Genomic DNA, 27131 nt, shown 5'->3' with positions numbered 1-27131 from the left:
ATGTTGCCTTTAAAAATGTATTTTTATTTATTTCCATAAGTAGAGCTTGTGTTTCTATAGCTCATTTCAAGGCATTGACCTATTGTCAGAAAAGACTTTATGGAAAAAGGATTGATATGCAGGAATCTGGGAGAAGAATGAAATCTCTCCTGGGCCTGGGCATAAGATTATAGAGATTTCAAGACAGGTGAGAAGACTCAGGGTAAAGAGAGAAGATTTTGCTAGGGACCAAGATAAAACAATTCCCAGGGCTAAGGGTCTTTCCCAGAGATCCAAACGCAAAGCCCCTTGGAGGCTGTTTTTCCAAGTGCAACTCAATTTTCAGTTATTTAAATTTCTTTTCCCTGAATGTGCACAGCCTTCCATATGAAATCATCTCCCTGGACCCCAAATGAAGTTTTGACTCTTCAAACGTAAAGTGGCTCTCGGAGCTTTTTTATATGCAACCTGAGAACATTTAGAACCTGCAGTTGAATTTAGATTTTTCTAAATAGGGAAGGAAATTGGTAATAATAAAATCATACAAGGCATTTTATGATTATGCCTGAGCTAAAACCAAGATTGTTTTAGGGAGTTGAGTCAGAAAAAAAAAGTCAATGGGAAACACTAGCGAGGCTGCTCCTTTCAGTTTTTATTGTCCATACTGAATCAATTAGACATCACCAAAGAAAGCACTGTGCATACAATGTAAAAGGTCTTTTCATTAGCTGCTTTCTTTTTGGTGTCCACACCGTTGTGAGGGAAAACTGTATGACTATGGCATACGTTTTCAATATGTCTCATGCAGCATCACACACTTAATTCCCTAATTACTTGTCTCCAGTATTGAATCTAATTACCCATGGCTGTTTCAGCCATAATCCTGGCAATTCTGAGAGTCCATAGAAGCCTTAACTCTGTAAAATATTGAATTACTAAATACTCTTTATAATAATTCTGATGTTGTTTGCTTTTTCTGGAGCTATGTGGCTGACAATGACTACTTTGTTGTTTCCTGGCTTCAAAGTGTTTATTTTACACTTCATGTAAATGAAAAGGAGTTCTAAAAGGTTTTATTTCAACAATGATAGTTAACAAGTGTCATGGAGGAAAGTGAGGAAATGGCTTACTGCATAGGAGTGCCTGAGTCTTTTTTTACCCCTTTGATTGTATATTTATTTGAAATGACTCATTTTTCTTTAACAAGATGGGATTTTATAATCTTCCAAGGAACACAAAACAAAATGAAAACTGCTGCCACCAAATGTCTATGGCATTCATGTTCTCATAAACTTTGGTTCAGAAATCTCTTACGTAGCAGTTTTGCTATTTTCTTGCTGAGAGACGAATAGTCTCTACAGGGCTAAAGCCTGTGGAGCATGTACAGATGGAAGAATAATCAGAAGATGACAGAATAGACAAGCTGGTATTGGAACATTATTAAATAATAAACCCGGCCTGCCATCTTTCTGTAGTTGGCTACAGTCATGCACATATAGGCAGCAGTAAGAAGGGTCAGCATTTCAGAACAAGAAAGCACATGAGGCGGGAGTGGAAAACTGCAAGGGGGGGGGACTAAAGAAGAGACTGAAGGTAAAGACACAGGAGGTAAATTTTACCATGACTGTAAGTAATTGTAAATAAAGAGCCCAACTTTCACAAAATTTCATTCTAACAAAGGGTCGCATGTTTTTCACAAATATTAAAAGAGGCTGTGGAATCTTAAAGCATATGAGGAGAGAAGGAGAAATCAGGGACTTTTCACTATTTGTAAAATAGAAGTTCTGAATATATTAATGAGTTGTAACATAGTAATAACATAGGATATATAAGTAGATAATCCCGAGAAATTCACATATTGTGTTTTTAAATATGACTAACAATTTGAAGGATAATTTTAAAGAAATTTATTTATTTTATAACTATATTGATCATCATTGGTACACAAGCTCTTTTGCTACCTCTGATTACACAGTAGTATAAAGGAGATTGAATATTTTTTAGAAGTTTATTAAGGGTACAAACAATATAAAAAGGAAATAGACACTATTTACTATAGTTCAGAATTTCATAGAGTGTGGGTACGTGGGATTCCAGAGTAATTATTAAATAACATCATTTAGATTTGAAAGTATGTATAAGCAAATATACACCTACATATTCAAAACCTTTGGAAGTCAATGGTTACAGTTCAGTGTGTAGATTCCTAAACTAAACTGTGCTTCTTTGGAAGAAGCTTATTCATAAGTTATCTAGTGTCAGGGTGACTATATTTCCCTCTAAAGAAAGAAAAAGATTTAGTTTCTTCTTATTAATATCAGGTCAATGGTTTCACATACCAATCACTCTACCTAATTAGAGAATAGATAACAATCTCCATCCTACAGCTGATGGAAACAAATGCAGAGTCCCACAGCCAAACATTAGGTTGTGTTCAGGGAGATTGTGGAAGAGTTGGAGGCAAGAATGAGGGAGCTGAAAGTGTTAAGAACACCATAATAAGACCTACGGAGTCAACAACCCTGGGCCCATGGGGGATTACAAAGATTAAACCCGCAAACCAAAAGGAATGCATGGACTGGAACTCAATCCCATACATATTTTTAGCACACACGGAGCTTGGTCTTCATGTGGGTCAAATCATAATTGGAGTAGGGTCTGTCTCTGCTCTGTTATCTGCCTTTGGCCTCTTCCCTTAGCTGGGCTGCTTAGTTTAGCCTCAATGGGAAAGGATGAGCTTACTCCTGCTGTGGCTTGAGGTGCCAAGGCAGGTTGTATCCCTGGGTGGGAGGCTTCTCCTTCTCTGAGGAGAAAAGGAAAGGGTAATGGGGAGAAGCAGGGTTTGGAGGTGGGACCAGTGGGAGAAGAGCTATCGGGCCAACCATCTGGATGTAAAATGAATTAAACAATTAGAGAGAGGTTCTGGGCTGTGTATGAGAACTTACTGTTTTTAAACAAAAGGAATAGTCAAGCTGTTTATTTATGTCTCCCATGTATTTAGTTGTTCAACCTAGGTTAATTTTTCTCTTCCTTTTTGTATAGTCCTTGCTTTTTTATGCCCATTGAATAAATATTTTGTTGAATGAGAGTCTGAGTCTTATTTCTCAGTACCCACATAAAACACAGGCAAGGTCACAGGTGAGACTATAATTCTTTCATTGGGAGGCAGAGGCAGGCTGATTTCAGGAGTTCCCTGGCTTGCTATGATTTCCAAACAGTGAATTTGCAATACAGGGAGAGATCCTGTCTCACAGAAATTTATGGAGAGTACAAGTGGAGTCCTCCTCTGGCTCCAACATATGCATGTATACATGCATATGTACGTGCAAATGTATACAGTTGCATGAATACATGCACCACACTAATAACACAGTGATGTTGCTGTTGTTGTTGTTGTTGTTGTTGTTGTTGTTGTTGTTGTTGTTGTTGATGATGATGATGATGGTGGTGGTGGTGGTGGTGGTGGTGGTGGTGGTGGTAGTGCTGACAAGAAACTGGTAAGTAAGAAGCACACTGATCTCGTGAGAATCTCATATTTAATCATATACGTTTATATAGTCAAACTGAGCTAAATGCATGAATTATCTTTTCTGTTCTACTTCTTACCTTCTTTTCTCAATTAAAATTAATTGCTCCATCATGTAATTTAAGATGTCAAATAGGAGTCAGTTGTTCCATCTAGCCTGAAAATTGCACTTGTCTCTTCCTGGGTCTGGAGATGTGTGAGTAGCGAATTTTCCATACACAATTTTTACCAAAGGAGAATCGTCAGAAGAGCAGAGAATATTCATGAAAATACAAGGCAAGAGAGTGAGGCTGGATCATGTCAAGTTTTATCCTCCCATTATGCTCAAAGTCTTACTCGGCTGTCCTTTCCATAAAGGAGAAAGGAGATATGGTACCTTAGTTTAGTGGGCCACTAAACTAATCAGGAAGCCATAGCATTGATCTGGCACATAGAGAGAGAAGTTCCTGAGGGATTCAGGAGTGAACTTTGAATAATAAAGACTCACACTAACATTGAGATCTGAGAGCAGGGGCTGCTTCATAAGCCCTTAGGTGGTTAATAAAGAGAGTAGGAGGAAGGGGAGACAAAAGCACAAGTCAAACCAAACTAAAAACTGAAAGAGAACACAGAGATAATATAAAACCGTCATCCATCTTTCCTGGGATGTAAGAAAAAAAGTCAAAAGAAATTTCCTTTGCAGCTGCTAAAATTATGATTCCCAAATTCACAATCTATTTATAAACAAAGAAAAAGCTAGAGAACACAATGGAAATAGATGTTAAACCAGAAAAACTTGTTCAAGGGTTTGATAACCGAGATCTATCGATGTGTTATGAATCACACAAAATCAAGAAAAGTAGCAGGAGATTCAGTTGAAGGAAAGGAGAGATGAGCAAATCCTTTACATTTGAGAATGTACATACATGAGTGTATTAGTAAGAGATCTCCCTTAGGACAACAAACACAGCTAGCTAGATAGGTGACATGCAATATAATAGAATTTACCTATGGTCTTATGGGGACAGATTTCTCTGATAAGCTATTTTCAGGTTGGAAAACCAAGGATGCTGAAACATGTCTTGATCCAAATTTAAAGGAATCAGTGCCATGGATGCTGAGGGTGAGACTGTCAGATGTAAAAATCACCTTGGTAATTTAGTCAGTGTAAGGTATGCAATTCTTTTAGAAGTCCTAAGGCCCACAGAAAATGCAGTGTCAACATACAAAGGCAGCAAAGGAATGGTTCTGAGATACAAAGCAGGGAGTAGATTCATGCTTCCTCCACTCTTTCATCTCCCCTGGAATCTCTTACTCATTGGGTAAAGCCAAATCACAGAGAAAGTAGCACTTTCTTTAACTATTACATCTATTTAACTTACATCTCCTCTAAACTCCCTAACCGAATCACTAAAAGCAATGTTTTACCAGCTTTCCACCTAGGCCTTATTTCCATAAATGTAAAGCCTAAAAGCAATCACACTAGCAGGTTCCATGATATCAAAGAAGGGGTTGGAATGAAAGCATCATGGGACTTGGAATACTATGGCATGAAGAGGACTCACTCACTCTCTTTAATCACCACCCCTACCTCCCAACACACACACACACACACACACACACACACACACACATACACACACATCACCACCATCCCCCCCCCCACGATTGTACTTCTGGAAGAGCTGGTCTCATCTCTCCTTTCTAGGAACTGTTGATATTCAAATTCTAAAAGGCATCTGTTTTCTTCCAAGGCTTTAGGGTAGGTGATATCACACAAATGTATTAATGTACAGCACCTTTCCTTTCCTTAAGCACACCCTTCCTGTATTAAAGGCACACTTAACAATTTTGTCAGGTCTTCCAGAGGTCAGGCTGATCATGTCCTTCTCACCACTATATTTCTGAAGACCAGTTCTCTTCCTTAGAAAGTGAGTTATGTTTAACACAGATTGAAGGAAGAAAACTCGGTCTGTATTCTTCAGCTTCTTGAGTTGCTGAAATCAGATGCCTATAGTACCTGGTTCAGCTTAAACACAAACACACACACACACACACACACACACACACACACACACACATACACATATATATCCTGTTCAAGACCTTCTCCAACCTCCATTTAATGTCACTTTTCTAAAAAAAAAATTATATACAGAAGGAAATCAGTCTACTCAATGAACACACAGTATTGTAGAAAATTGAGGATTTATTTATGAAAATTTACTATAAATGTTTTCTAAGCACTCCCAAACAACAAGAAGATGTAGAATCGGAGCTTGGTTTTTTAAATGTTTTGCACTAAAATCCTTATTTCACTATCCTTTTATTTTGTCTGAGGAACATTCAAAACATGCCAACGAATTGTAACTAAACATGCCTATGTGTGTATTTTTTAACGGAAGTTATGGAAATTTACAGTTTATAACATAAGATATTAGTAAACATTACCCCTGTGAATATACAATATTTTTTGCTTGAGAGAGACAGAGTCAGAGATAGAGACAGAGAGATAGAAGAGAGAGATTTCTTTTGTGTGACAAGACACATCTCAACAAGTAAAGTCTTAAATGAAAGATATAAGATTTGAATTACCAACATAATACATACAGAAGTGCCATGCCTTGGAAAACTGTATAAATTAGAGCATACTATGCCCTATACATTTTATATTCCAATCCCTACCACATCAGTGACAAATGTGTGACTCCCTTGTCACCTGGTCCAATACATCTCAATACAGTGCTAGTTCTATCTGGAGACCCAGCTGTACCAAAGATGCTCCATCATTCCACAAAGAAACTTGCTCAATTACGTTTATAGAAGCTTTATTCTAAATTGCCAGTTACTGAAAGCAACCTACGTGTCCCTCATCCAAAGAATAGATAAAGAAATTTGGCACCTCTATACAAAGGAATACTAATCAGCTATTAAAAACAAGAATATCCTGAAATTTTCAGGCACAATGGATGGAAGTAGAAAATTATCACCTAGTATGAGATAACCTAGACCTAGAAGACAGGAAGGAATGCTATGTGTGCACTTATAAGTGAATATTAGTCACAAATTACAGGATAACCAGGCTACAATCCAAACTCTAAGAATACTGAGTGAAAAGGAAGGCCCAAGGGAAGATGCTTGAATCTCATACAGAAGGGGAAGTAAAATAGACATCTAAAGTAGATGAAGGGAGGGAACTGGGTGGGAAAGTGGTAGGGAGGAGAGAAAGGTTGGGAATGAAATGTGTGTAGTTGGGAAAGGGTGGGAGAATGAAAATCAGTTGGAGGGGGCATCTCTGGGACAGGGGAGACTTCTGGAAGTTTATGGGGATGACCCTAACTAAGATGTCTACATCACTTGGTGATATGGAGCCTGTATCATGCTGGGCATGCGGTAGACCTAAGGGAACACAAACCCATCCACAAAACCTTTGACCCAAAATTTCCCCTGCTTACAAGAAGTGCGGGGATATTGATGTAGCAGAGGTTGAGGGGACAACCAACCAACAACTGGCCCTACTTGAGACCCATCCAATGGAGAGTGCCTACCCCGGCACTATTAATGATACTATGATATGGTTATAGACAGGAACCTAGCATAACTGTCTTCTGAGAAGCTTCATTCATCAACTGGTAGAAACAAATGTCCAAGTCCACGGCCAAACATTAGAAGGAGCTTGCTGTGACTTGTGGAAGAGTCAGGGAAAGGATTGAGGGAAACAGAAGGATCAAGGCCACTAGAAGAAGACCTATAGAGAACACTAACATGGGCCTGTCAGCCTCACAGAGACTGAATCACCTACCAAAGAGTATGCACAGGCTGAACCTCGGTCCCCTACACTGATATAACGTATGTGCAGCTTGTTATTCATGTAGGTCCCCTAACAATTAGAGTGGGGCTGTTTCTGTCTCTGTTGACTGTCTTTGGGTACTTTCCCATAGTTGGGCTGACTTGTCCGGTCTCAGTGGGAGAGGATGCACTTAGTCCTCCTGCAATTTGATGTAACAGGGTCTGTTGGTATCCACAGGTGTCCTCCCTTTCGCTGGGGGAAAGGGAGATGGGGGAATGGGCAGATGTTTTGAGGATTAGACTGGAAGGAATGATGAGAGGGGAGCTGTGATCAGGCTGTAAAATGAAGAAAAGAGTAAATTCACAAGAGACAAAGCGTTTAAGGGATATGGGTTTTGCTTGAAGGTAACAAATGATTGGAGAGACAGACAGACAGACAGACAGAGAGAGAGAGAGAGAGAGAGAGAGAGAGAGAGAGAGAGAGAGAGAGAGATTTTTAGTGTTCCAACGAAGTGCTGCTGCAGCAGAATGCCCATAGAAGGAACTAAAGAAGAGACACTGGTATCAGAAGGAACAGATGGGACAGAAGTACAAATGCTTATGTAGAATTTCCTTTATACAATCACAATGTATTCATTGCCAACTCTGCATGAGCCACTATGCTTGCCAACTGGGATGCAAACAAACCTAGAGAAAGCCCATAAAGTGTTTGATGAGAAGTACCAGCTATTCCTCCAACTGACACCAGTGGTACACACAGCTTGTGTAACTCAAGGGGCAGGACAGGTCCTGAGAGGACAGATGGTGGAATGATGTCATAGAGTCTTAAGACTCACTTGACTAATGGCATTGTCCTGTAGCTTCAAAAGAACACTGACCTAAGTGCTGCTTAGATGTAGAATACAAGCAAAACGAGGAAGAGCTAAAGTGTATCATCCAATTCTGCTCATCTGCTTCACTTCTCTTTACAAATTGCTCCGACTCTCAATTTTAAAGCTTGAAGAAGTGCCTTCTAAGTTTAGCATGCTGTGTTTCAATGCTTTAGATATTTCCTGCATTCAGTCTCTTTTTCCAGCACCTCCCTCACTGTGATCAGATTAGAGAGAAACCTAAGACTGGGAATGTATTAAAATACACACATGTATTAAATGTATTAAATATAACACACATATTTAGAAAACTAAAGATTTGAAGAATTGATTCACAGGGTAAACAATAAATGGTGTGCTCTGTTTTCACATAGATTACTTTCTACTAAGAAGTGATTGATTGCGACAACATGTATTATTTTTGTGCTTTTATTATTTTAGATATTTATTATTATCATAGAGGAATTAGATTAGGAGAGTTGGGAATCAGCTTGAGACCATACATTTGAACGAGTGCCTCTCTGTGAAGTTAACAAGTTCCTTCAAAGTATATGTGGGAGCCTGGTCCAGACTATTGAGAGAGCTCAAGGTGGCACATGCTCTGGGTTGAGCAAAGAGATGAGGTCAAGCAGTCTGGATTTGCATAGTAGAGGAAGAATGGTATCGTTAGAGATGTGAGAGGGTGTGGTTGAGTTGGTAGAGCATAGCCCTAACATGGGAGAATGCTATGTTCAATCTCCAACAACCTCTACTTTGGGTATTCTTATAATCCAAGCATTCTGGACATAGAAACAGGAAAATCATAAGAACAAGGTCATCTTCAATTCCATTTTAAATTTGGAACCAGCCTGTTGCATGAGCCCTTTTCTCAAATAAAATGAACAGAAACAGTGAGTGCTATTCAAGAGTGAGTGACAGGCTGCTTGCTGTCTAAGCTATTCTTATCTGTGAACTTTGGATTTAACTTTGACTAGGTCTCTGGTCCATTCAGTGATTTTCAAAAGCAAAGAGTCATAGTAAAACTCCCTCTCAGCAGTGCTCTATTGACTGCTATGCAGGGAGGGCCTCTGCAAGGGGGAAATGGATCAGGAAGATTAATTGGGAGGTACTTTAATTATCTAAGACCATTGCTTTTTCACTTTTAGTAACTCAGAAATCTTGTGGACATTTTAAGTAAATTGGCATTTGTCACTGGCAACAGATATCTATCAAACCTAGAAAATGTTGGAAAAGGAACACAGAAAACTACCTACTTCTTAATTGCTGAAACATAGGTGAAACAAGGCCAAGCAAATTAATCAAATGCAGAAAATAAAAATTGTGAGAATGCAAAGGAAAGACAGTTTCAATTTTCCCCATGCACTGAAATTCCTCCTTCTTACATCCTTGTGTGCAACAGTAATATAATAATCATGTGGAAACAGATCTGAAAGTTTTTCCATCATCTGTAATTTAACCTTATAGAATAATTTAAAATATCTTAAAGATGGTAGAATTTTAGAATATGAAAACTTTTTAGAAAAATTATAAAAAATAAATTGATTTATGAAAGTTAATACACCAACACTTCTCATTGCCACACAATGAAATAGTAGGCACATAAATAATGGCAAAGATTTTATTTGCTACACCGTTTTAGACATCCAGTACACGGTTAGGTGGTTCACTGTCTTGGAACTTGTTTGAAGAAAACAGAATCCATGTGGATGTGGATAGCTGTATAGGTAAGAGGATATGTGCTTTTGACTCTCATTTCCTGTTAACAATTCAATTGAAAGTATACTATGGGAAACATCTCCTGGCATGTCTGAAGGTGCTTGCAGAGAACTTTATTGAAGAGGGAATAGTTTCCACTTTCAATGTGGGTGTTAGTCTCTCATGAGGAGTGGGTTCAAAACAAAGGAAGGTCAGTATGCATCTGTCTGTGTCTTCTGTCTGTGAACAGAATAAAATCGGTTGCTCCATTTTCTACCGACCCTACCACAAGGAACTTGACCAGCTCAAACAATGAACTAAAATATAATCTACCTTTCTGATGTTACGTTTAAATATTAATTAAAATTCAGTTAAATCTTTCTTTTCCTCCTTCCAATTCTTTCTACATACTCGCTTTTCTCTCTCTCTCTCAAATATTCTACTTCTATTTCTTTAACTGTTATTTTGCACATGCACAAACACTCACACACACACATTCACACACACATTTAAACTACATAAACGTAACTGGCTTGGTATATATAAACTTACTTTTGAGTATATTATTTCAGGGTTAACCGTGTGGCATTGGATTGTCAATTTGAGGGCTTTTCCCTTGGAAAGGCTGTTGCTCAGGCTCTCAAAATGTCTTCCTTAGCTGTCTGTAGTTCTTGGTGGAAAGTTGAGGCCATATGAAATTTGACCTTTTCATGTTATCATGTCCATTGGTGTCATTATTTTGAGTTTTGCTTAGTCAGTCATTTGATGAGATTTTGTGTATGTAGCTTCTCAGGTATTTCTAGGAGACCCTAATCCCATACCAAACTTCTAGTTTCTCTGGCTTTTTAAACCTTTCTTACCACTGTATGATTCCAGAGTCCTATATGCAGGAATCGTGATAGTCAGTTGTTCTTGGCATTGTAATCTGTTACATTTTCCTATACTGGTCTCTACCTCCTGCCGGATGTTTCTTTGATGATGGGTAAGGACAATATTTATACGTATAAGGATAAATATTTAGAAGAAATTTAGGGGTTATTCTAGTTTATTTATTTATTTTTAAGAACCATCTTTTATTGGGGGAGGGGTCATCAATCCTTCGTGGCCACCGCCTTCAGCATGGCTGCCAGCACATTGCTCAGCTCCTCTCTCTTTCTCTTGGCGCGGATGTGCAAGCCCACCCTCTTCTTGATAAACTTGAGTGCTCGCTTGTCCTTGGACACTTTGAGCAGCTCCTAGGCGCGCCGCTCGTAGGGCGCGAAGCCGCACACCTCCTGGATCATATCCCTCACAAACTTGGTGTGCTTGATGAGGTGGCCACGGTGGCGGCGGCGGCGGTGTCTCGGCTTGCTGACGTTTTTTTGTCACTTTGTGGCCTTTGTTGAGGCCCATGTCCATGGCGTAGCGCAGGGCCACAGCTGCAGCTCTCGGATGGCAGCCAGACAGGAAGAGGTTATTCTAGTTTAATAAAGTGGCAGAATCCTCCAAGATCTTTGGCTTTACAAGCTCCAGGTATCTGGCCAGCTTTCTGTTATGAGACATAATTTCCTTCATTTTGAATTGGTCTTAAGTCCAATTAAAGAGTTGTTGGTTACCAGAAGGGTCTGCATGCCATTATTAAAATCTTTAGTTGCATGTTAAAAATATGACTGTCACGGCCACAAAAATTATGACAAATTTGTTCTGTTTCAGCCTGAATACAGAGAAACTCACTGATATTTGGGACATTTTTTAAGATATGACTACAATGACCTTAGTAGCTAACATCGCTAACATCTGACATAACTTAAAGTCCATAGGACCTTATAGGATTACCACCACTGGGACTAACAGCACTTTCAAAGACTACCACCATAGGAACCAAGTCTTTACAGCTAGAGACTTGGGAAATAATCAATCAAACCACAGTAGGTTTATAAAGACCTGTCATATCATTTTTTAAAGATTTATTATTAATTTAAATTTTGTGTGTGTGTGTGTGTGTGTGTGTGTGTGTGTGTGTGTGTGTGTGTGTGTGCTTTTGTACTCTCAGGGGCAAGAGGAAACGAGAACATGTGAATGCTGGTGCCCATTGATTTCAGAAAACTGCCAGATTCCATGGAGCTGGGGTACCACCCTGTGTATGCCACAGAACTTAGGTGCTGAGAGATGAACTCTAGCCCTCTGTAGGCACATTTTCTACCCCTAAGTACAAAACACTCTTTCCAGCTCCAGGAAATATTTTTCCTATTAAAATAGCTTCTAGAATCTTTGACTACAAAAGCAAATTTGTCATGTAGGAACAAAATAAGGACTCTTTTAAATGTACTCTAATTTAGATGTTTGACCACCTAATTGCATCTGCCTTACACTATTGAGCATTCAAAATATATTAATAAAAATTTTGAAGTAATTATTCTTTAAATTTATTTCAATGTCAATCCCCAACCTTCTGTAGACACATGTATGGACATATGTAAAATAACTAATAATTAAACTATAATCAATTAATATAATAATTAAATTAACTGTTATTAATTAATATATATTTAAAAATAAGTTTGAGAAAATACCTATGAAAGAGTCAGTTTCTTTAAAAAGTCCTCCCCCTCTTGATACCACAAGCATACAAACTATAGATAAATGTTATATCCTGAAAGTTTCTAATGTCGACAGCAGAAAACAAACTTTGCATAAGCAGTAAATTGAAAGCTGTAAAATCTCAGGGCAAAGTTGGCCGCTTCCAAATAATTAGGCAGGCATTTTGCAGAAGCAAAATAAATAAAACCTGGCATGGTATTTATTGCCATTCATGTCACTCAGAAGAAAGTAGCAGTCTGTCAGGGTGATGTCAACCATGAGAAATTCCAATTGAGAAGAGTAATCTTTTCAGGAAGATAAAAGTAGTGGAAATATTAGCCCCAAATTGAAATGCTCCTAAAATGCTGTATCATTAATGAGATGTATATCTTAGAAGAGCCTGTTTCACCTGAGCAATCCCCAGAGAACAGGCAAATGACTTCGGCGAGTAAATGCAATTCCACGGCTTTGCTGGGAATAAAAATCACAAATATTTGTTTAGGAATCATCTTAGTCATATAATACAGTCCGAATCTTTCACTCTGAAATGTGTGACAGATAAGGAAGAATGAGAAGGGAGCGATGTTGTGCTTGTAGTGAATGGCCTGGGCCATCTGGAACAGAGGCCACTGACGATTTTAGTTGTGCAGTTAAAATGCTCGGTACTGTTTGTCATCAGTTCTCGGGTTCGCTTTCAGGCTTTTCTTTAGGGAAGGGAGAACTTATGTTCAGTGAATGTGCTCACTTTCAAGAAATAGTTGAAAAGTCATGACAAAAAATATTTAGAGGACACTGACATAAACAAGGTCAGGAAGAAAAATTCCATCATTTTTTGATTTTATGAAACATCTGTTATTCTATTTTCACAGACACCTGTGTGTAGGTGCACACTATGGTGCTTGTGGAAGTTAGAGAATAGCTCTCAGGAGTTGGTCGTCTCTACTTCAAAGCAGGGTCTTTTCTACCACTAGGCAAACTTCAGGCTAACTGTCCTGAAACCTTTCAGGCAATATCTCCCTTCCATTTATCTCTTCATAGGAATACTGGGATTACAGATAAACGACATTGCATCTGGCTTTTGGTGGGTTCTAGTGATTGAACCAAGTCATCAGACTTGCATGGTACCCAATTTTACAATCTGCATCATCTCACAGATCAATGAAATGATGAACTTTAAATCAAATTTAGTGGAGAAAAAGTTACAGCTGTAAAATCACCTAATGTCTGAATGCAATGAATGTAATATGAGGTTTTATTTTACATTATTAAGAAGATAGATGGTATTGTAAAGCTCAAACTCATCAGGTTAGGTTAAGGCCCACTTACTAGTTATTGAAGATTTTTGGGCTACTATAACAAACTTTATACAATAAGATATATAGTAGGCCTTGTATGTTGTGGGTTCATCTTCTTCCCACCCCTTTCCCTGTGTTCTACTCTCTAACACTAGATAGGAGAGAAGCAAGAATAGAGGGAAAGAGGAATTAGGAAAATCTAATTTCTTTCCCTTTGTTTCTTCTTTGACAACAGGTACTAACAAACCACAAACAATCTCTCCAAGTGACCAACAATCACCCACTCCACCTATCTGGGATCTAGCATTTACATACTCTCTGAAACATTCCAAGAGTACCAAGTGTCACCCAACTGCAGAATCTATCAGCGGCTGGCAAAACCATGCGTGTGTTAGACTGAGCACAGGGAAGTCATAGAGAGCTGCTAGGGACAGTTTGAAAGAGCCCTACATCCCCACACCTGGGATTAAAACAAAAGTACATTATTAAACATGGAAAGGGAATAGCATTTGAAATGTAACTAAGAAATACTCAATTAAAAAAATAAATGAATAAAATTAACTTACAAAAAAAAAGAAAAACTAAACTCAATGCTATATATAGTGATTTTACTTATCTTTCTTGTCCCCATTCTGTGCCCCTTATTGCTGTAGATGGATGAGATTGGGTGCTAGTTTCAAAGTACAAATACATACATTTAATTATCAGATGATGCTTTCTAAATTTATTCATGGGCTTGATCAATGAACACTGAGATACATTTGAACTGCATTTCTCAAGAGAGAAGGCTATCTCTTCTGAGCAGAATTTATCCTAACAGTAAAGGTTTACTTTTGAAATTGGCTACATTATCAAATTGGTATGGTTGATACTGAGATTAGCACAAATCTTTACTATATGAGCTTTTATTCATCCCTCATCCTTAATTTATAACTTTTTATAGAATTTTGCTTGATATGCTTATTTAGTCACAAACACTATAAGACATATTGTAACCATTATGTCATGACTAGACAGGTCCTAGTTGTTCATAACTGTATTCTAAGCTATATAAATGTTACTGTGGATACAATAAGCAGATAAAATGTATATTGTAATATAAAAAAGTACATTCTTACAATATTTCTGTTTTTAAAAAAAACAAAAGTCCCAGAATTCTCACTACAAAGATATAACTGGATTTGTACAGCAGTAGTTTTCATTGGCAGCATTTTATTAAAACATATAGCTTTGGATAAATTTGTTGACCTAATCATAAAGCAGAGGAAAGGACAACATGATGGCTTCTCAGACAGCTAAGACATTGCCTGGATGCTGAAGTCCCATACATCCCTCTGCTGTCACCTAAGAGATAATATCCCCACACTGTTCCTCAACCAATAAATGGGGATTCGGGCTAAAGTATACAGCTAGACTGTACAGAAAAGCAAAATCACAACAGAAAAGTAAACGACACCATCCGGCTAGGATAGTAAGAAAGAAATACAATTCCTCCAAACTCACTTTAATAATTTAGGTAAGTTTCCAAACCCTTCTTCATCTAATAATTGTCCAGCATACTTTAGTAAATATTCCAATGAATGGTCTACAGGATTAGAAGACCTGACAATCTGCTGCTACTTCCAAAACTACATTGTGAATTTCTGAAATAAAACATTTTGGGAAGCAGGAATTAGCTTCCAACTTAATCTACTAAGTGTTTTCTGCAATGTGGACTGACATGACTTTGTAATTCCTCTTCTGTTTATGATTATTGTTCGAAGTGCTGAAGATCTTCACGGTGTTCCAGAGACACAAGTGTCCCTTCCCATTGTGGGACTACGATAGCAGGGAAAGCATGGGCAAGCATCCTAGTCCACTCATTTCTGACCCGGACAATTGGTACAGGGCCAGATACAGTGTCAAAGGTGTAAATCAGTCCAGTGTGGATTGAGTTTAGCTTGGCCATAGCTACTCACAGATTTAAATTGTTCCTGCTATTTACACCAGCAAAGTTACTTCTTGGAATTCAAACTGTGAAAACCTGGTGACTAGCACATAATGAACTGATGTAAAGTGTTAGACTTATTTATCACACTGAAAAAACCTAGCGTTCAACAGAACATTCAATGCAGAATTGAAAGCAACCTTCTCCATGGAATCTTGGAAGTTTGTTAGCATAGTCTTTCTTACGTTCTTTGCTTAAAGATTTTCTTATAGAGAGTCTGGGGGAGGGCTCAGGACTAGATTTCTAAGCATCCTCCAGGTGATATTTATGACCCCAAAAATTGGATGATCATTATATATAGTAAATGATGTTAAGAAATCAAATGTTATAGACCAATCAAAGCAAGGCTGTAAATATTTATATTGTTACCTAAAGCCCATTAAAATATATAAAACGGTCTAGTATGTTTTGTATGTTTTAAAATACACAATTGTACTGATTGTTTTAAACAATTCTCTTCAATCATGTTAAAACTAAAGATGAAGAGAAGAATGAAAGCAAAGTTCTGCTCAGCCAGAGCTTGGGCTGCCTGTTCTACTGGAGGGCAGATATTCACTTGAAGCCGCATTAAAGGCAGAGTAATGAGATGGAGTACAGAAGTAAGGATGCTTCTCTTTTTCCACTGGAGTGTACGTCAGCCAGACCTGAGTTATGCTCCTGGGAGGACTTTACTGCGTATACCTGCAAATGCTTTGCCAGAAACAGGTAAAAAAGAACACTTCAATTCCATCAAAAATAAATGAGCTCAGCCTGGCTTCCAATAAATTATTATACTTTGGTAAATACTTTACTTCCAGGCAAAATGCACTCCTGTGTACCAGTATCAAAAAACATATTCAGTCACCCTTTTGCACCCAGACCCAGCTCCTTTTGCAGTGCCCTGAGTGGAGACGCCACAGAATGATCCTGATTAGGCAAAGCTCAATACAATTAGTCTTATAACTACTTTCAACTGAGTATTGCTTTCTTCTGAAAAGAAGCTCATTTACATGAAAAAGAAAGGCTTTGGGTGGGTTTTGCTTTCTACTGCCCACTTTATTGAAAATAAAGAATTACTTCTGATAGAATGTAAATCTAAATGAAATTTCACAATTGTTTCTGTCCTACAACAAAATACTTTGGCAGTTTCTTAAGTGTTCAGATTACCTATAATTTACAACAATGCTTTGATAAGAAATAGTATTTTCTGAAAGCTTAATATTGCTACTCTAATTATTATTATTATTCCCTTTAAATATTTATTTGAAACCAGTTTGCATATGAATCACCTTTGTAGGAAGCTTTTCTTGCCCTCTGTTTTAACACAACCAAACAGATGGCTCAGGCTTGAAGAGTTTCTTTGCTCTCCAAGGATAGTTCTTAGGTTGTTTAAGGGTTTACAGAGTGTATCGAGCTCCTTCCCTGTATCAGAGCTCTACAAAAGGCCGAGTCTAGTTCTGCAGGACATTGGTAACAGATTTGTTGGAGTATCTCAGTTCATAGTCTTTGAAAGCTTCACTGCTTTTAACCCTTTTGATCTTCTTAGAATTGGAGTCAATATTCACATAAAAAGTGTGTTCTATTACATTAATTGGTAAAACAATTGAATTATCAAAAGCTAAGGGGCACCCGTTTTGATAGGAATCGGTAGAATTGATGCAACCGTAAACTACAGTTCTTTTGTGCTCCTTAGTATAGTTCCTCTCCAGACACATTTCATCTTTCCATAGTTAGGATTAATCCGAAGTAATGATTGCCAGTGATCAATAAGAGCAACACAGGATTTAATTGTATTGGCATATTCGAGAAAGTGTCTTGAGAATCTCTATATTTAGCAAGCCAGATAGTTATTTGAGAAATTGTTATTTTAATTTTATGCTGTTTATTAATATGTTTTAATACCTGCTTGTTTGTCTTATAAACAAGTCCAGTATGTGACTACATTGACTATCAGTTACCGTCACCCTGGAATAATGATGCTTCCTAAAATCACTAATCATTAATGGAGTCTTTACAAAGACTATCTAGGGACATGACTCAACTAAAGGGTATTGATAGGTTAAATCCATACTAGAATGTTTCAATAAAATATTATAAAAAAACTACTACATCAAGCTCTCTAAATATTGGTTCAATATTTAAAATATTTACAAGGACTTCACTTTTCAGGTTTGATTAGATACAACACATTCATTTGTTCAGCACGAACACCCAAAGACAGTTTATCCCAAGGTGTAGGATTAAAGTAATATAAACAGAATCCAACATACAGCCTATAAATAGATGAGATGCTGGAACACCAAACTTCTCTCTGTTTATGTTTCAATATCAAAAATCTTCTGAGTCACCCGTGCAAGGATACATCTCCATATAAAGCCTATGTGACCATTAGTGGATCCATGAAATTAAGAAAGGAATCAAACATAGTATCAAAAGAAAAACAAGGATGGACCAGGATGAGAGAGAGCAAAAGAAGAAATCAGAGTATAGGCTCTATGTCCTATCATTTTTCTTTGTCAATATTCTTCCAATGAATGTCTGTTGTTAATAGCCATATGACTTTGTGGCACTATTAATGCCATTAATATTAAATATTCTACTTTGAGATAAGTAAATAATCAAGATACACACACACGATTAGATTACAATATAATATTTTTTTAAAAAATCAAAAAGCATTCACATTTCCATGGCTTTACTAAATTAAAATTACTAAATTTCTAAGACAATGAGGGAACCATCAGGGGTTTTAACATTTCAAGTGGCTTTTAAACTGCACAAGAGTTACATTTTTTATTTTTGCTTAAAACCTTTAATTATGCATACTGAAGGGAAAAAAACAGATTACGTGATGAATTTAAAGAAAATGTACCCACCTGTGTAAATACCATCATTATGGGGGAATTAAGCATTACCAGCCCTCCAACAGTCTCATGAATTTCCATGTAGTAACTTTCTTAACCTCAAAAGATAATCACTGTTTTGCCTTCAACATTTAGCAGGTGGATTAAAATACTGGTGGAGAAAAAGGATTATAGGTAGATAAAATATTTTGTCCCAATATCAGTAATGAAAAATAAAAGTATTAGCTCATTTTGAAACTACTGAGTGATATTTCTAGCATCTGGGTTTCATGGGTTTAAATTTAATTCCCGTTGTAAGTAAAAAGAATGTTGTGATTTATTGTTACTCTAGTACTGAGGGTGGGTCATTTGAAGAGATGCTTTGATGAGAACTTTCACAAGAGATTCAAGTGTTTATAAAGACAGAGAGAGAAAGAGAGAGAGAGAGAGAGAGAGAGAGAGAGAGAGAGAGAGAGAGAGAGAGCAGATGACACATGGCCACTCCTTTTCTTTTTCCAGAATGCATTAAGCTAACTCTAGACTCTTCCATGTAAAGGAAATCTTCTCAGAGAAGCCTTGAACTCATGCCAGAACTATTACTTTTGTTTATGATTTACCAAGCCCATGTAATATTTCTAACAGCAACAGGAAATTGATTAAGACTGTGTACTTCATACATACCTTTAGCAATAATACTCCATAGGTTTGAAAAAAGTCTAGAAGAACAAGAATGTTAAACTCAACATTTTTCTTAGTCTACTTTAATTATTATACATTGATATAAATTAGTCATTAAAATTTGAAAAATCTAATATATGCACATGTTCATAACTAGCAAACAACAACTGGGTTTATGTTTTCTCACTTCTCCACACATTCTTTATACCATTGTTGTATCACAACACTTTCCTTCTTCCTACAATGGGCATGTATCCACACAAGTTTCTTTACTGTTATACTTTGGTATTTTAAAGACTGAAGCATGACATGAATCTTAAATGTTGGAAAATATTGCTTTAATGATTTATTTAGTTTCACTGTGTGTCTGTTTAGTTTATGTTTCAATGACCTATACATTGATGAGAGTACGATATTGAAGTCTCCCACTATTACTGTGTGGGATTCAATATGTGTTTTGTGCAGAAAAGCATTTGACAAAATACAACACCCTTCATGTTGAAAGTACTGGAGAGATCAGTAATTCAAAGTCCATACTTAAACATAATAAAAGTAACTTACTGCAAACCAACAGCCAATATCAAATTAAATGGAGAGAAACTTGAAACAATCCCACTAAAATCAGGGACAAGACAAGGATGCCCTCTCTCCCTATATCTATTCAATGTGGTAATGAGAACACTAGCTAGAATAATAAGAAAACAAAAAAAAATATCAAGGGAATACAATTTGGCAAGGAAGAAATAAAGGTATCACTATTTGCAGATGATATGATAAGGGACCCCTAAAATTCTGCCAGAGAACTTCTCCAGCTGATAAACAACTTCAGCAAAGCAGCTGGATATAAAATTAACTCAAATAAACCAGTAGTCTTCCTTTATACAAATGATAAACAGGGTGAGAAAGAAATCAGGGAAACAACTCCCTCCACAATAGCCATAAATAGTATAAAATGTCTTGTGGTAACATGAACCAAACAAGTGAAAGATATGTATGACAATAACTACAAGTCTTTCAAGAAATAAATCAAAAAGGATCTCAGAAAATGGAGACATCTCTCATGCTCATGGCTTGGCAGAATTAACATAGTAAAAATGGCCATTCTACTAAAGGTAATCTATAAATTCACTGCATTCCCATCAAAATCCAAACTCAATTCTTCAAAGATATGGAAAAAGCAATTCTCAAATGTATCTGGAAATGAAAAAAAAACCAAAAAACAAAAAAAAAAACCAACCGAACAAAACAACAACAACAAAAACAAAAACAAAACAAAACAAAACAAAAAAAACAGAATAGTGAAAACAGTTCTTAACAATAAAAGAATAGCTGGGGAAATAAAGATCCTTGACCTCAAAGTCTACTACAGAGCAATAGTATAAAAACTACAGAGCAATAGTGATAAAAATTGCCTGGCACTGATAGAGAGAAAGACAGGTTGATCAATGGAATAGAATTGAAGACCCAGAAATAAAACCACACACTTACACAAATCGGTCTTTGACAAAGAAGCCAAAAAATATACAATGGAAAAAGGAAAGCTTCTCCAACAAATGGTGCTGGTCTAACTGGCTGACTGTATGAAGAAGAATGAAAATAGACCCATATTTGTCACCTTGCACAAACCTCAAAGCCAAGTGGATCAAGGATCTCAGCATAAAACCAGATAAACTGAATCTAATAGAAGAGAAAGTGGGAAAGAACCTTGAACTCATTGGCACAGGGAAAAATGTCCTAAACAGAACTTCAATTGCTCATGCTCTAAGATCAGAATTATTAAATGGGACCTCATGAAACTGGAAAACCTCTGTAAGGTGAAAAATATAGTCAATAATACAAATAGGCAAACTATAAACTGGGAAAAAATCTTCACTAACCCCCACTTCAAATAGAGGGCTAATATCTAAAATATATAAAGAACTCAAGCTTACCACCAAAAACCCAAACAACCTAATTAAAAATTAGGGTATAGAACCAGAGAATTCACAACAGAGCAATATTGAATGGCTGAGAAGCACCTAAAGAAATGTTCAAAGTCTTAGGGATCAGAGAAATGCAAATCAAAACGACCCTGAGATTACACCTTACACGAATCAGAATGGCTAAGATCAAAAGCTCAGATGACAACACATGTCGTTGAAGATGTGGAAGGAGGAACACTCGTCCATTATTGGTGGGATTGCAAACTGGTACAACCACTCTGGAAATCAATTTGGAGGTTCCTCAAAAAATTGGAAATAGATCTACCTAAGGACCCAGCAATACCACTGTTGAGAATACACCCAAAAGATGCCCCATCATACCACAGGGGCACATGTTCCACTATGTTCATAGCAGCCTTATTTGTGGTAGGCAGAATCTGGAAACAACCCAGATGTCCCATGACAGAAGAAGGAATACCAAAAATGTGGTTCATTTACAAAATGGAATACTACTCAGCTATTAAGAATGAGGACATTCTGAGTTTTGCAGGCAAATGGATAGAACTAGAAAATGTCATCCTGAGTAAGCTAACTCAGATGCAAAAGGACATGTGAGGTATGTTCTCACTAATAAGTGGACATTAGCAAAAAACGAAACAAAAACAAACAAACAAATAGACAAACACCATACAGAATACCAAAGATACAGTCTACTGAACTCACAAAAGTCAACAAGCTGAAGGGCCCAAGTGAAGATGTCACAGTCCCACTTGGTAGAGTGAGAAAATCAACCACAAGAGGAGACAGAGGGACAGACTGGGGAGGGAAAGAAGATGGGGGAGGGGGAGGATGGGAACATGATCTAATATTGGGTATGTGCAAAGGACTGAAGACTTGAGGGCCAGCAGAAAGAATGGAAACAGGCGACCTTGGGAGGTAGGAGGTTGGGAGGACCCACCAGATTGCACCAAAGACCTGGAATGTGAGAGAACCTCAGGACTCAAAGTGGGGATGAAATGTGCTACAGCAGAGAGAAGGAACTTGTAGAGCCCTCATCCAACAGAAAGACAGGGCATCAAGAGTAGGGTGGGCTTGCAATCCCACAGTCAAGACTCTGACCCATAATTGTTCCTGTCTGAAAGAAATGCAGGGATGGAAATGGAAAAACGCCTGAGGTAAAAACGGTCCAGGGACAGGACCAAAAGGGGATCCATCTTTAGGCGGGGGCCCAAAGGCCTGACACCATTACTATGTCTAAGGAGAGCTCAAGAAAATGGGCCTGTCATGACGGCCCCCAACCCTGGAAGACCCAACAAGCAGCTGAAAGAGTCAGATGTAGATATTTGCACCCAACCAATCAACAGAAGCTGCTGACTCCTTCAGTTGAATTACGGAAAAGGTGGAAAAAGCTAAGGAGGAGGAGGAGGAGAAGGAGAAGAAAAACTCGGTAAAAGGACTAGCAATCTTAACTTGGACCCCAGAGAACTCTCAGACAATGGATCACCAACCAGGCAGCATACACCAACTGAGATGAGGCCCCCAATACATATACAGCCTAGGACTCTCAGGTCTTGGTTCAGACAGAGAAGATGCATGTAACCCTGGAGGGATTGGAGGCCCCAGAATTTAGAGGTTTGGCGGGGTGGGGGGGTGGAGGGACACCCTAGTGGAGAGAGGTTGGGGGTGTGGGGAGAAGGTATCGGATATGGAACAGTAGAAGGGAGGACCGGGGAGGGGGAATAAAATTTTGAGTGTAAAAATAAAAAATAATAAATTAATCATGAAAGATTTATTTAATTAGTATGACTTGGCAGGCATTATTGTTTGGGGTGTAATGGGTTTACATTTTATGGATATGGTAATATGTATATATTTCCTTGGTAGACCGTGTTTGGATCTTCAAATTTTGCACATAAAGTATGTAATTTATACAAGCATTCCTTGCATGCAAACATTTCAATTTCTCAACACTAAATACTTACAAGAGATCCTGACCGAACAGTAAGTACGTATTTAAGTTGATTAGAGATGTGCAGAGCAAGATGGCTCAATGAATAAAGATACTCTCTTTGTGTGGTAGCTTGAATGAGGTGCCCCCCTTTAGTGTTAAGTATTTGGAAACTTGTTCCCAGTTGTTGGCACTGTTGGTATAGTTGTGGGAGGTGTGGTCTTGCTGGATGATGTCACTGGAGTGAAAGGTTTTGAGCTCTCCAAAACCACATGTCATTTCAAGTTCCTTCTCTGTTTTCTGCTTTCAGTTCCAGGTATGGTCTCTCAGCTGCTGTTCCAAGTATAATTCCTTTCTTTGATATCATGGACTCTGACCTTCTGTGATCATTGCCCCAGATAAACTTTCCTGAATAGGTTGCTTTGGTTAATGGGTTTATCAAGCAACACAAAGTAACTAGAATAGTCTGAAAATATGAATATTTAGATACCCGACACCCATAGTGTGAGAGAATTAACTCTTGAAAGTACACCATGGCATGTATGCACTCATAATACACATGTACACACACTCTTGCATTCATACATATACAGATACTATTACCATTAATGCTGCTGCTGCCCCCCCCACTACTGCCACTAGTAGTAGTAAATGAAAATTTAAAAATAATGCAATGAATGGGGTTTGGGATATGACTCAGTAAGCAACTTTGTGTAAAAACTTGAGGATCTGAGTTCATATCCTTATCACCAAAAAATAACAAACAACAAAAGAATACAGTAATGTTTGTGTGTCAATATCTATAGAAAAATTAAATCTTGTATTTCATAATCTAGCCATCCTAGCCAACACAAGGAGGTTCAGGTTCAATAAGAGATCTTGTCTTAAGAGAACAGATGGAAAGCAATAATAATAAACACATAATACAGATAGGAGGTTCTTTATTTTTGTTTAAAACCAAGATGCCTGCCATTTAGTTGTATTGCTATATAATTTACATTCACGTTTGTTATATGCTTGGATTTTGCTCTATTATTTTACTATCTACTTTCTACTCATACTCTGTATTTTGATTTTTCCTGATTTTCAGAGCTCATCTGAAAATTATGCTTTGTATTGAAATCTAAAGTCTGTTGCATTTGTGATGTTTCCCTTTGCATACTCTTTCTGAGATTATAATACAAAAAGTTCACCTTTCATATAGTCTTTGATCCACGTTTTATCACGGCAAATGCCATTAGAGCATTCTAACAAATGATCTGTCCCTCGATTGTTTGTATACTTTAAGAACACTGCAAGGAATGAGATTTTGCTTTCGACCTTTGAGCAACTCAAACAATCGCATGGTCTAACTAGGTTTTCCTTTCATCATCCACAAGCATTTCTCACGTTTCTAAAGCTGAAACTTCATTCTGGAAGAATCATCCATTTTAAGATCTTTGGTAGTACGTGTAGAATAGTATTGCCCACAGAAAATTATCTTATGTCTTCCACATAGCACTACATTATTTAAGCTTTATTTCTGAAGTATTTGTATTTCAGAATATTGATTTCTTACACTTTAATTTCATATTACACTTTTTTTTAACTATCAAGCCATTACTGTCTGAGTTGTGCTTTTTGATTATTCAAATGATTTCTGCCTTGGTGGTCAAGTCTGTTTTCTCTTACTGTTTTAAGGAGAATCCCCGCCTGTCTACATTTAGTCAATTTGGTTATGATGTGGTGAGCATTTCACTTAAGACATTCATTAAATATTCCAACTTATGACTTACTTTATTTTCTGGAGTTATTTTCTGAGCAGAAGAGTTCCCATTTTTAGTAAAATTGTAAATACGTGAAAACAAGACTAGGGATATCTTTCTGCCTTTCCCAGAACACACAGCAGAAAATTGGTAAAAAGAATATCCATCAGAAATAGAGGCTGCTAATACACTAAGAGAATGTACGTCTGCCCAGAGTACAGCAACAATATACCTTTAAGTGAACTTCCCATGGCCTGGAGACAATATCTTACATTAAACCAGGCAGCCAAGTACTGATGGCTGAAAAGATAGTGCAGCTTCAGAGAGACCCAAGCTTATGTAGACAGAGAACATTCCCATTGGAATAGAGCTTTTTCTTGCTATTAAACAATAATTAGTTTTTGCTTGGAACTTCAAAAGAATTCAAGACTGACTACAGATACTAAACAGACATCACACTGGCCACTTGGGTTTCAATTTGTATAGCAAATAGGCCAATCCATTTCCTTTCAGTCATTCCCAGACATCATAGTGGACACATTAGCAAGATCAGCCTGGGATGGAAAAAAAAAAGAAAAAGGACATGGAGAAATTGAAATGCTGACCCAGATGACAAATGTCTTTACTTATTAAAATGCTGTACCATAGAAGCGCAATTGTCTACTTTCCCTTCTGTTTCCTTGGTAGTCACTTTCCCAATCCTAACACTTATTTCCTTGCAGTGGTATTGCATTTCTATATTCTAGATCAAATGTTCATGAGTATAAACACTTAGTTTTCAGCCTAGCATGTAGTTTATCAATTAAAACACACATATTCAACAAATTAATTGAAAACATAAAGAAAGCACATGTAACATCTCGAATATAGAAGTGTAATAGTTAATAGCATATAAAGGATTGGTTGTATAATTTGTTTAATTAGTTGAATTAAAATCATTACAGAGTGTATTTTTATACATAGGAAATATTTGAAACTATAAATAGAAGCACTTCTGCCTCACCACTGGGATGCGGATCACTACAGACACACTGCTCAAAGGAGGCAGAACACAGCGCATGAAAGGGGTCCCAGGCCATGTTTCTCTGGGGAAGAAACAGGAGGCCTGGGATGAATGTTGCTGTTCTAAATCTCCTGTACCCAGAGGCCTCTAGGAACCAGGAGGAGTTGAACTTCCCCTAAGTGCCAAGCAGGAAGGGAATGACTGAATCCAGATCAGGGCAGTTTGGTTCCCAGTGATTGTTGAGAGTTCAGAGGGGCTGAAAGAAAACCTTATCCTGGAGATTTAGGAATGGCTCTTCACCATAAAGGTCTCCCTATACTAATTAGAAAATGAAACAAAAATATTCCAGCAAATGTACAACTTCATTGCTCTCTTTAAGATGCAGAAATGAGTCATATGCAAGGTAAGAATGATTAAAAATCCCAAAAGACAGGGTTATTTTTTTTACTGTATTTTTTTGTTTGTTGAAATAAAGGTGGTAAACATCACATTTGAACACAGGGTCCCGTTACATTTATAAGTCTGTCAGATCCTGATTAAATGTCCTGAAAGAGTTCCATGTATTCAGTAGGCTTTAGTGTTTGTTCTGTCTGGAATATGGAACAGTAACAACATTATTTAGACTATTACACACACACACACACACACACACACACACACACACACTCACTCACACTTACACTCACACACACTCACTCACACTTACACTCACACACACTCACTCACACACTCATTACACACACACACACTTACACTCACACACTCACACACACTCACTCACACACTCACTCACACACACTCACACACTCACTCACACTCATACACACACTCACTCACACTCATACACACACTCACTCACACTCACACACATACACACTCACACTCACACACTCACTCACACACACTCACTCACATACACACTCACTCACACTCACACACACACTCACACACAGTCACACACTCACACACAGTCACACTCACACACACACTCACACTCACACACACTCACTCACACTCTCACACACACATACACACTCACACTCACACATACTCACTCACACACACACTCACACACACACACTCACACACACACTCACACACAGTCACACACTCACACACAGTCACACTCACACACACACTCACACTCACACACACTCACTCACACACACTCACACACTCACACACACTCACACACACGCTCACTCACACACTCACTCACACTCACACACACTCACTCACACACACTCACACTCTCACACTCACAGTCACACACATGCTCACTCACACACACACACTCACACACACATGTCTATAAATATTATGTTTGAAGAATAT

At 37.7% G+C, this 27131-nt stretch overlaps 1 pseudogene; it reads right to left on the bottom strand.

Annotated features, from left to right (window-relative positions):
• Window positions 1-10883: 10883 nt before the first annotated feature.
• Window positions 10884-11247, bottom strand: Rpl36-ps7 (ribosomal protein L36, pseudogene; annotated as a pseudogene).
• Between the last annotated feature and the right edge of the window lie 15884 nt (window positions 11248-27131).

Source organism: Rattus norvegicus, chromosome 6 (assembly GCF_021556685.1).
Source record: "Rattus norvegicus strain SHRSP/BbbUtx chromosome 6, alternate assembly SHRSP_T2T, whole genome shotgun sequence".
Taxonomy (NCBI): domain Eukaryota; kingdom Metazoa; phylum Chordata; class Mammalia; order Rodentia; family Muridae; genus Rattus; species Rattus norvegicus.
The sequence above is the reverse complement of the archived record's forward strand: the minus strand, read 5'-3'. Positions and strand labels throughout refer to the sequence as shown.